The 11810-nt window shown below is 39.6% G+C and overlaps 2 long non-coding RNA genes across 3 annotated transcripts; both read right to left on the reverse strand.

Moving 5' to 3' along the window:
- Positions 1 to 8317: 8317 nt before the first annotated feature.
- Positions 8318 to 9400, reverse strand: LOC311148431. Its single transcript, XR_014614898.1, has 3 exons — positions 9378 to 9400; positions 9162 to 9261; positions 8318 to 8402 (listed from the first exon to the last, which is right to left on the reverse strand). It is a non-coding gene; the product is annotated as an uncharacterized lncRNA (long non-coding RNA).
- Positions 9401 to 9407: 7 nt separating this feature from the next.
- Positions 9408 to 11493, reverse strand: LOC311148432. 2 transcript variants are annotated; one of them, XR_014614899.1, is made up of 5 exons: positions 10880 to 11493; positions 10394 to 10534; positions 10123 to 10256; positions 9568 to 9704; positions 9408 to 9471 (listed from the first exon to the last, which is right to left on the reverse strand). It is a non-coding gene; the product is annotated as an uncharacterized lncRNA (long non-coding RNA). The 2 variants fall into 2 exon arrangements; XR_014614900.1 differs by having other exon boundaries at positions 9417 to 9704.
- Between the last annotated feature and the right edge of the window lie 317 nt (positions 11494 to 11810).

Raw genomic sequence — 11810 nt, forward strand, 5'->3', positions numbered from 1 at the left:
TGCACTCAACTCCTCCAAAAATGGGGCGATCACACATCAGTTGATGCAATCCATACACAATGATTCGCGCAAAACCTTTGTTTCCACATCTACTGATTGGGAGAGACAAAGCTACGGCGACATCACCAACAGGCTGTCACGGCTGGATAAAGACATAAACCGGCTGTCATCAGAGTAGTGCAGGTTCCGAGTGAAACCAAAAACAACACTCGTTCAACAGATGAAAAACCTGGTGCATGCCATTATTGCAGGATTTCTGGTCACTGGCAACGAGAATGTCAAGAAAAAAAGAGTGTCCTAATGAGAAGTGGCCAGGAGAACCAGTGGCCGTTTAAGGGAAAATGGAAACAGGACAACGGCACCAACGACACAATGCTGATTCAGAAGTTTAAGAAGCTCTCTCCGGCTCAGCAGCAGAGTTTGCTGGATGCATTGGAGGTAAACTAACAGACCCCCTTTTTACGGTCCATCTCAGCTGGTGTACTTATGATGGAATATATGTGAACATACTGGTTAACAACTTTGTAGTAGAGACAGGTGCTGAAGTCACTGTATTGCCCACTTCTTATGCAAAACATATACAGTGCATTTGGAAACTATTCAGACCCCTTGACTTTTTCCACGTTTTGTTACGGTCACGTTGTATAAGGATTTGAAGACAGGCGCAGGAATACGTAATAGGGGTTTTATTTTCTCCACCCAACACAAGCTACGTCATGAACAACAATGGGGGACGAAGCCCAAAACAAACACGTGTATATATATATAACACAGGGATGTAACCCAAACAAAATAGCAAGGTGTAAACCTCTAAACAATACAAGGGACGAGACCCATGATAACAAGAGCACAATCTCTAAACAATAAGCGGGAGGAGAACTGTAATAACAAGCGCACAATACACGGTACTCACGAGACCAACGGACATGGGAAACTAATCGACAAGGACAATGGGGAACAGAGGGCACATATATACTAATACTAATCAGGGGGAATGGTAACCAGGTGTGCGTAACGAGACAAGACAGTCCGGGGTTGGTGGTAATGAACCAGATCAGTGACAGCCTAGAAGGCCTGTGACGTAGACCTCCAGAGCTGGTGAACTGAATGAGCAGCAGTACCGTTACAGCCTTATTCTAAAATAGATTTTTTTTTTAAATTTCCCTCATCAATCTACACACAGTACCACATAATGACAAAGCAAAAACAGTTTTAGACATTTTAGCAAATGTATTACAAATAAAAAATGGAATTATCAAATTTAAATAAGTATTCAGACCCTTTACTCAGTACTTTGTTGAAGCACCTTTGGCAGCGATTACAGCCTCGAGTATTCTTGGGTATGACGCGACAAGCTTGACACACCTTCATTTGGGGAGTTTCTCCCATTCTTCTCTGCAGATCCTCTCAAGCTCTGTCAGGTTGGATGGGGAGCGTTGCTGCACAGCTATTTTCAGGTCTCTCCAGAGATGTTAGATCGGGTTCAAGTCCGGGCTCTGGCTGGGCCACTCAAGGACATTCAGAGACGTATCCCGAAGCCACTCCTTCGTTGTGTTGGCTGTGTGCTTAGGGTGGTTGTCCTGCTGGAAGGTGAACCTTCCCTCCAGTCTGAGGTCCTGAGCGCTCTGGAGCAGGTTTTCATCAAGGATCGCTCTGTACTTTGCTCTGTTCATCTTTCACTCGATCCTGACTACTCTCCCAGTCCCTGCCACTGAAAAACATCCCCATAGCATGATGCTGCCACCACCATGCTTCACTGTAGGGATGGTGCCAGGTTTCCTTCAGAACTGACGCTTGGCATTCAGGCCAAAGAGTTCAATCTTGGTTTCATCAGACCAGAGAATCTTGTTTCTCATGGTCTGAGAGTCCTTTAGGTGCCTTTTGGCAAACACCAAGTGGGCTGTCATGTGTATTTTACTGAGGAGTGGCTTCCGTCTGGCCACTCTACCATAAAGGCCTGAGTGGTGCAGTGCTGCAGAGATAGTTGTACTTCTGGAAGGTTCTCCCATCTCCACAGAGGAACTCTGGAACTCTGTCAGAATGACCATCGAGTCTTGGTGTTTCCAAACTTCTTCCATTTAAGAATGATGGAGGCCAATGTGTTCTTTGGGACCTACAATGCTGCATACATTTTTTGGTACCCTTCCCCAGATCTGTGCCTCGACAAAATCCTGTCTCGGAGCTCTACGGCAATGCCTTTGACCTTATGGCTTGGTTTTTGCTCTGACATGCACTGTCAACTGTGGAACCTTATATAGACATATATATCCAATCAATTGAATTTACCATAGGTGGACTCCAATCAAGTTGTAGAAACATCTCAACGACGATCAATGGAAACAAGATGCACTTGAGCTCAATTTCAAGTCTCATAGCAATGGGTCTGAATACTTATGTAAAAAGGTATTTCAGTTTCTTATTTTTAATACATTTGCAAAAATTTCTAAAAACCTGTTTTCGCTTTGTCATTATGGGGTATTGTGTGTAGATTGATGAAAACAATACACTTTTTTATCAATTTTAGAATAAGGCTGTAACGTAACAAAATGTAGAAAAAGGGAAGGGTCTGAATACTTTCCGATTTGACTGTATGTCCTCAATACACGGGCAAGAAGATGAGAGCAACGGGAGTGGGGGGGATGGGAGGGGGGTGAGACAGATATGAAGCAGACCAACCATTATCAATTCCTAACATCATCATACAACGTGACACACCATCTATTCCAGCCACTCTGATGCTTCCTCCAGACACCACATTACTTCACCACGACTGTTGTGAGTTGGTTTTGGATCAGCTCTCTGATGGGTTTACTAAAAGTCATCCGTTGGAAAACCCTGAGTTTATCTTATACACCGACAGTTCAAGCATTGTGGAGGGGGGAGAGATGAATTCAGGCCGGGCAGTTACTACAAATATCGGGACATGCTTACTTAGGGAGATCTACATGAAATATAAATTTCTCCTGAAACCAGGACATGTTTACTTTCACTATTTTTGCCTCCGTTACAGGTTATGAGAATCTATTGTCTGAGGCTGCAGCAATATCCCCTGACCCGAGGTCTGTACCTGAAACGATACAAGATCACTGGTGATGTGTTCGTTAGAGACGTCCTTATCAACCAGTGGAATGGAAGAAGAATTCCTCACTACCGGCAAGCTGTCAGAACATACTCTCTAATAGTTATCAATGTGGGACTGATACCGGTGTGGAACAGCTGATCACTCTTAAAGGACTCTGTGAATGATTACCTTGCCAATATGACAATTGTGAAAGATGTTTGAAATGATTTTTCTTGTGAGTTTCCTCATAATACAGGATGTGGGTGGTGTTTCAATTTTTAACACAGAGATGCGTCAGCAGGATGAGGACACCTGGGCGTCAATCCGTTTCTAGCTCTCTCCCTACGCTATGCTACAGTAGTCAGTGAAAGTAGTTGTTGGGTTTGCATGTATGCTCCATTTACATCAAGGTCAGGAATTCCACTAGGGGCTATTCCTTTTAACCAGAGTAAAATGTTGGGTATTTGGAGGGATGTTAATTGGTATAAGGCGATTCTTGGGACTAATTGGGATGAAAATGTTGAGTATCAACATGCGAGAGTACCTACTTCTGCAGATAAGTGCTGGCGGAGGCCTGATACTCCTGGATGTGTGTCCATTCAAGAGTGATAGGTACCTTACTTCATTTGAAATTACCAATGACACTAATCATTGACCACACTGACACATGCCCCTGTTGGGTGGTTATGTTTTAAACGGTCACCCTCTCAACTGCACCAGGACGCATTTATCAAAGTAGGACAGAGTACACAGTAAATTTTGAAGTGTTAAAGTAACACTTAAAGAGTTAAATTTAACACTATTTCTGAGTGTATATGGTCCCACCCTGAAATAGTGTTAATTTGACTCTTTTCATAGTGTTAACATTTTAGAGTTAAATTAACTCTAAATAGAGTAAAAATTTAACACTCGCTTACACTGAATAGTGTTATTTTAATTTTACACTAAAGGTTAAATAACACTGGAGAGTGTAAATATTACCCTTGGAAGAGTTAATCATTTACTCTTCTAAAATAACAAATCAACTCTGATTGAGTTTGATTCCAGTCCAGTTTAACACTGCATGGAGTTGACACTCAAGGTTAAAATAACTCTGATAAGTGTTGATGTTACACACTATTGTGTTGATAATTGACTATCTTGCAGTGAAAAACAAGCTCAAATAGAGTCAAATTCTAACACCGTATAGTGTCACGGAAATAAATCTCAGCAGTATTCATTTTACACTTTTTTAGTGTCAAATTACACCAAATACTCCATTAAGTGAGTAAAAATCACAACTTACCACAAAATAATGCATTTCAAATTTTTATTAACAGCTCAACTATGTCAGGCTAAAATATATTAAGAATACAAATCCCTTTTTAAAACATTGACCTTAGGTTTCCATAAAATGGCAATAGGGAACAACATACAAGGAGGAATCTGTCGTTCCATACTTCATTTGAACATCAAAAGGTTTAAAGTAACACAGTTCAGTAATGTTGATCACCTTTTGAACCCTGTCTGGATGCATCCTGACCTTAAAGGCATAGTAATGGTAATCAAAACACACTGTTTCCATCAGTTTTCCACAGAGCAATACACAGTCATCTTTCACAGCAATAATTTTGATTTTACAAAATACAGGCATCTCAAATGCTACCTCAGTACAGATAATGAAGTCACGGCGGTACTCTGTACCATGATGTTTGATCCACTTGGCAGAAAACACACTGGTAGACAATACAGACCCACATTTTAAAGCAATCTCGGGACCTTCTTTGAGCTCACTAAGTGTTACCATCTTCCCCGAACCTAAAGTTAATCTTTCCTTGCTAAAGGACTCTCGATACATTGCCATACAACTTTGGTGCTTTTTGGCTAATGTTTTTGTTACATTTTTAAAGCTTTTTAATTGCTTCTTAAAAAAATTATGTTTAGCTTCATAACGCATGCACCACATGTGCAGAACTGGGCCGATGTTTTTTATATTACGAGGGTAATGAATCATGAAGTGATGCTTTGGTAAGAGATTGATTGCAGGAAACAACTGCTTGAAGAGCTGATGATGATCAATGATTAAATGTTTGAGGTAAATGGTCATGCCTTCTGTAAGGACTGGGGAAAATACAATGTTAACAATGTGTAGAAGCAAAAGTAGAAGATGCCAGTGCTGGTCATCTGACTGTATTAAATCACCAAATAGCAAAGGCATATTACGTAATAAGCACCAAGACTGTATAGCATTCAACCCCAAATCATTACTTCCATCAAACAACTTTACTCTAGGTGGACGGTTTCGCTGCTGATTGTATCCATAGTCAAAAGCATGTATTCTACCAGCCAGTTGTTCAGCATTTAGGAAGTTTTCCTTAATGTACTGCAGGACAAGTTTGACTTCAAACTGAGCAACTCCTTCTAAAATATCGTGCATTATATCTACAGAAAAATTGTTGGCTGTATTAAAATACTGTAGTGAATTCAGCAGACAAATGCGTTTGACACCATAGATATGAGGTAGTGTAGGATCTGTTTGTAAAGTTTGACAGTGCAGTTTGTGCATCTCGATAGTTCGTAGTACAACTTTTGGATCATCTTCACAGAACACAGTTTGAAAACAATCTTTCTCAAGGAGACAGAAACGACAACAATACCTTGCCCCAAATGACTCCACAAAGCCAAATAAACCATGCAACCCAAGATTATCACCAGTGACCTGAACTATGGTACCGTGAATCACATCTTTCAATCTGGGAACTTTAAGTCCCTCTGTCTCGAGTACTTTAAGATCACTGACAAGTGGCTCAAGTATCAAATTAAAACCATAACGCTTGATGTCCTGCGCATGGAAAAGAGCACCCAAATGAATATTTATCAATGATGAATTAAAGATTGGGGGAAAATTCCTTAATGTAAAGTATATAGCACCTAATTTGTGTATACCCTTTTTAGACCCCAAGGGGTTTGCTGTTTCAAAGTCGTCATAAAATAGCTGGATCTGTATGGCATCTTTTTCTATAGAGAATAAGGGACTTTTTTTAAAATAGGCGGCATCTCTCAAGTCTGCATACACACCTTCCTTGGGCATGTGCCTGGGCTTGAACATGTCTGCAAGTTCTGGGTTTTGAAAAATGGCCTTTAGTGTTTCTAAAATAGGAATATATGCAAACTTGTCAGTTACAACGACCTGATCGTATGTCCCAGTTGTTTTGTTTCTTCTGCTGTCAAATCTTGTGCCAAGCACCTTTTCAACAGGTTCTACGATTCCCCATTTCTCTTTGAAGTGTTTATTTCGTTTAGCTTCTGAATTTAAGGGTGTGAAAGGGTTTTCCAACTTTTGCAAAGATTGTTCTATTCTGTTCTTATTTTCAGTTTCCTGTGGAGATAAGCACTGCAAAGCTGCATCTGTAGCTTGACTTTGAATCTCAAAAAACACTTCTTCCATGGAGGAAACAAAACTATTTACAGTAGATTGACTTAATCCAGCTGCTTTTAGTTGTGCAACAGCAGAGGCACACATATCTAGAGTGCTCCTGTTGGACTTTTTCAACAGAGTAGATGTGGCTACCTCGTGTTCATTAACTGTCCGTGACGTTGTAGCTGTCTCCTCTACATTAGTGGTCACTGCCTCTCCAATGCTGCTTAAATAAACATCAGGGTCAACCTGTTGGTCAATATACTCAGTGTGTTTTGTGTTTAAATGTTTCCTAAAACCAGAAAACGTACCAAACGCACAGCCACATCCAGTCTGAGCACATTTAAGCCGGAGATTTTTTCCAGGCAAGTAACCGTGAACTAATCGTAAATGCCTAACAAGCATATTTGAACTCGATAACTCAGCCTGACAAACAAAACACTTCATGTTCGAGGAGAAACTTCAAGCACTAATGAAGTAACCTCGCCCTGATTTCAGCAACACGAGGGCTCTCTTTGACCTTGCCAGCATCGATGCTGTACACTGTAGTTTGGATGAAAGTGTACATGTTGTGGAGCATGGTGTTGTAGGATGTGCCAAACACAAAATGTGCCTTAAATAGTTCGTCAAAAGCAACAAGAGAAGAGGTTGACCTGCAAGGTATGGCATTCTTGTCGATAATGATGAAGAACTGGTGGATTGCATTCTTCTTAACTCCAACAGCTAGGAGATAGGGCTGAGCGCTAGTAGTGATGGCATCGAGATGCTCTTGAATGTTTGTTCCGGTCTGCGAAGACAAATGAGGGAAAACTGTAGTTAATGGCCAAGTAGTTGTAGAATATGCAGAAAGAGCCAATACACTACTCTTATTGAATATGAATATTGAATGAATACTTGTAGCCTAATATTAGGTGTTCATACCACAAATTAGAAAAAATACAAACCTTCTTGAATACCACAAGATGTTTCTCTGCTTGGGATGCGGAAACCTTTCCTGGTCTCTTCCGACCCTGAGCGGAGGGTGGAATCAGGTGTATAAGCAGTAAAACCGATGACAGATCACTGTCCCAACCTGTAACAACACAAGTTCAATGTTAACACACTTCAGTTACGTTGTTTTCTTTACAAAAGACCCCCCAGACAGACAGCAGTTCTACATCACAAGAAGTTCTCTAACTAAAACATCCACAGGGCTGAGTCAAATCTCAAAAGTTTTGTTCAATATACTGCTACAGAACGTACTCGTAAATCTTTCACAGATCCAGCTTCTTAGTATTATGTTGATATTTAAATGTTTACACATAATGTTGATATTGCAATACAACACAAAAGGTAGGCTTACAAGCATCTTACCAAAGTCAACATCCAATTCAGTGCCATCCTCAGGAGGATCAGCTGCCAGCAAGAGTTCTTCAAGCTCACTTGTGGATGGAAGCTTTCTGCATTGTTTGATGATCTTTTTCTTGAACGTGACCGGCCACCTTTCCAGAAGCTTGCTTGAGGTATCCTCTCCGAACATTAGAACAAAATCCTGTTCAACCTGGAGTGGGGTGGTGTTGGTGACAATTTCAGTTATTTGACAGCCAATCAAATTGTATTGCGTGCTAGTTTAGCTAGCTAGTATCACTACAATGTCTTACAAAACAATTCACTTGTCATAGTATTTTCAAAATAACATAATTACCAAGCTTTTGACGTCTTTAAAACGTGGAAACTCAGACAGTATGTTGCTTGACTGCTGGGGGTCGAGGATCATTTTGCGGCGATACACAAACGTCAGTTCCATTTTCTTCTTGATTGTGTCTGCATCAGCAGAATGTTTCATCAGTGAGATTGCTTTGTTGCACTCATCATCAGTCAGGGCAGTCTCTGGAACAAACTGGGATTCTCGTCTGACAGTCGGTCCTCCAGACATGTCTTCACCAGTTGATCCTTTGGCTGATTCTACACAACACGGGAAAATTTCAATCATGTCAAAAGTTTTAGTAGCCTGGCTAACTTTTAAAGGAAGTACTCCACTGTAAAATATACTTTTTGAGCTGTAAACTAAATGATATGAATGATATGTTTGATGCTAGGGAGTGTGGCAAGCTGGTTTAGCCAAGGCCAAATGGGAAGAAGGCCAAATTACAGGTGTTGGCCATCTGAGGGGCAGAGGACAGCAAAGGGGGGGGGTGGTTACATGATATATATGAATGTATATGGAGCGTGATAAAAAGGTGACCTTGAAATTGTGGCGTTAATGGCGACGCAAGGAAAAAATTTGGGTGCACCTACATTTTGTGCTGGTGCACCTAAATAAAAAAGTTAGGCGCACAAGTGCAACCAAGACAAAAAGTTAGTGTGGAGCCCTGCATCAATGCTGGTGTTAATATTGACATTATTTCTTCACAATTTATGAAATCTGCAGTTTGTGGGTTGAAAAATGTATGAAAATGCCATCTACTGGTTTAAATCACCCTAAAGTTTGCAAGGCCAGTTTGCCAGGGGTTGCCTCGACCAGTCAGTGTCGAGGCAACCCCCCCTTATGTCACAGTCCTTTGTAGGTCTCTGATGCATATTTTCTTTAAATTTGCTAAGAGGGAGGGAGCTAGCAGAATTGAAGGATGTAGTTACACATTATACTATATGTCTGAGAAATAGTGCAACAAATGCAATTATTGATCTAGCAACTGTTTTGTTCCATACATTTTCCAGTATTACCTCCGAATGATGATCGCCTGTCTTTGGCGGTGCCTCTCTGAATAGTTTTAATCCTCCAGGCCAAGTACCCAGTTCCACTCTCGCCATCATAATAATGCTCCTTGAAGGATGAAAGGATAACAAAAATGGATACTTCATTGAAAACAACATGGTCTGGTAGGATTCAAAAACTTCCAATAATATTTAACATTACAACTATTACTGTGTGCAACTCACATAGCCATTCTTAGAGAATGGGTAACTGAGGTACGGGAATAAGGTCACTATTCCTTTGGCATACATTTCTTTCACCTGTCTGGGTGGAGATGTACTGCAAAATTGAAGAAGAAAGGATTGTGCAGTCATATTCACTTAGATTCAGATTTAGATTTACAGATTGAGAACACAAGGACTATTAACAAATTACCCATTCATTTCTGTCATGTCAGCTGCCAGCATGTTCACCATTTTGCGTCTTGTTTCATCCGTCAAGGACTTGGTTCGGTTGTATTCATTTATTATACGTTCCCCACCGGTTTTGTTGGTAAGAGCTGATTCCACCAACTTAAAACAAAATGCATAACAATTCTGCATGTTATGTCCACTGCAAATAAACTGGAAATAAACTAATATGATGTCAGAGGATGTCCCGATCCAATCTCAAAGATTGCAAGTGCTACAAAAATCCAATGAAAAAGCCAATAATGGTAAGAAACTCCCTCCAGACAGCGACAATAACTTGAATGTACTCGAAGTGTGCACTGTATTATCAATAAATAAATAAAAGTATCTGATCAGGACTCAATATCAGCAGATACTTTTTTTAATCGGATAGGGCGCTTAAAAAAACTTGATCGGGACATCCCTAATCAGGACTTCAAAAATGTTTTGAAACCATGTAATTTACAATGTATATTAATGTAATTTTAATTCTCTGAGAACAGATTCAAGAACAGAATTTAAAATGTCAGAATTGTCTTACTTGCTTGGCTTCTGTATCCAGCCTCTGGCGTTTTCTGGAGGGGCTATCTGAAATAATGACTGTATCCTCAGAGTCCAAGGTATCAAGGGATGATGGTTGGGATTGCTCAGAAGAGGCCACCATGGAGACAGATTCTAACCATGATTTTTAGAAGAAAAAGAATTATATATAGTTCCCTCATAATCTAAGACACTTATTTAATAGACACCATGAACTTCATAAAACAAAGAAATAACGTATTCATTAATTAGTCTAATTAACTGAAACAAACCTGAGTCATATTTGATGGTTAGCACCCCAGTTGAGGGATCCTTTATAATATCCTCAAAAACATCATCATCCAATTCAGTCCCTGAACTGTCAACAATTTTCACACCTTCTGTTACAGCTGGGACACCAAACTTTGCAAATGCTAGAAAAAACAGGGATAAAAGCTTGTGTAAACAAAAGTAAATCATTATTTATATAATAATTTCACTGTGTACACCTACCTTACCCTATAAAATAGGTTTTAAACAAACACTATTAAGTGATTAAAATGTTTTTTTTTGTAGCATCATAACTATACCTTAAGCAATGCATCCACAATTAAAGTGTAGTTACCAAGGGCAAAACAGAAGAAATTTAGACGTACAAAAATGGACCAGTTCCAAAAACCTGAGAACTTAACATGTCCCATCATTTTAGGAATATTCCAGTATATCAATTTTAAACAGCTAAATTCAGACAGTTATTACTAACATTGTCAAATTCTTACCTGCAATCAAAAAGTCTTTCAGATTTGGCTCAGTTATTCTGACAAATTTTTGGACATCTCCAAGTTTAGCTTTAAGCAGCATGCTCCCTGCAAATAGTATCAGTACAATTTCTCACAGTTAAAAAGTTGATGGTCTTATTTTAGCAGTATTTCCTCAAATATAAGAAAAAATATTGTTTCAAGCCACCAAAGTGCTGAGAAATGATCAGCACTTTTGCAGAAATGGCCAGTTAAATTGAAGTTACTGTCAAACACATTAAAAAGGATAACGTCTGATTTTCATCCTTGTAACATTAATGTTACCGCCTTGCCCGCACAATTACTGCAATTGTTGGGTCTTGGTATATTATAGAGTGTGGTCTAGACCTACTCTGTCTGTAAAGTGTCTTGAGATAACTCTTGTTATGATTTGACAATATAAATAACATTGAATTGAATAATGTTAGCTAAACGTTACACCATAAGTGTGTGCTAAGATAGTGCTTAAGTATTTTAACAGTACTGCTGCTGCTTTGAAACCCGAAAGTCATTTTGTATAATATCCAGGAAAAAAATAAAGGCACACCGCTTAAGCAGTGTCCAAGGTTAATGTCTACCCGCCGTTAACATAATAAATCCATGCCACCCGCACATAGTTAGCCAGTCAAGCTAACGTAGCTAACTGTAGCTAGTTTAGCCAACTCCCCTTAGTCTTTGCTATGTTCCTGTAATATCTGAACGTTAACAAGAAGTACACAATCCCCCCTCCACGTTGTATTAACATAACTTACAATAAATCGGGCTGACATTGTCTAGTTTGAACGTTATGTTCGTCAGTTAATGTTAATTAACGTTAGCTTAATACTGCTGGCACATGGACTGGACAGAAGTCAGTCACAACATGTTAACGTTAGCCTTTTTAAAATTCGACATTTTAAGACCTAAAACCAAC

The sequence above is a fragment of the Coregonus lavaretus genome (genome assembly GCF_964263955.1).
Source record: "Coregonus lavaretus genome assembly, chromosome: 21".
Classification (NCBI taxonomy): Eukaryota; Metazoa; Chordata; class Actinopteri; order Salmoniformes; family Salmonidae; genus Coregonus; species Coregonus lavaretus.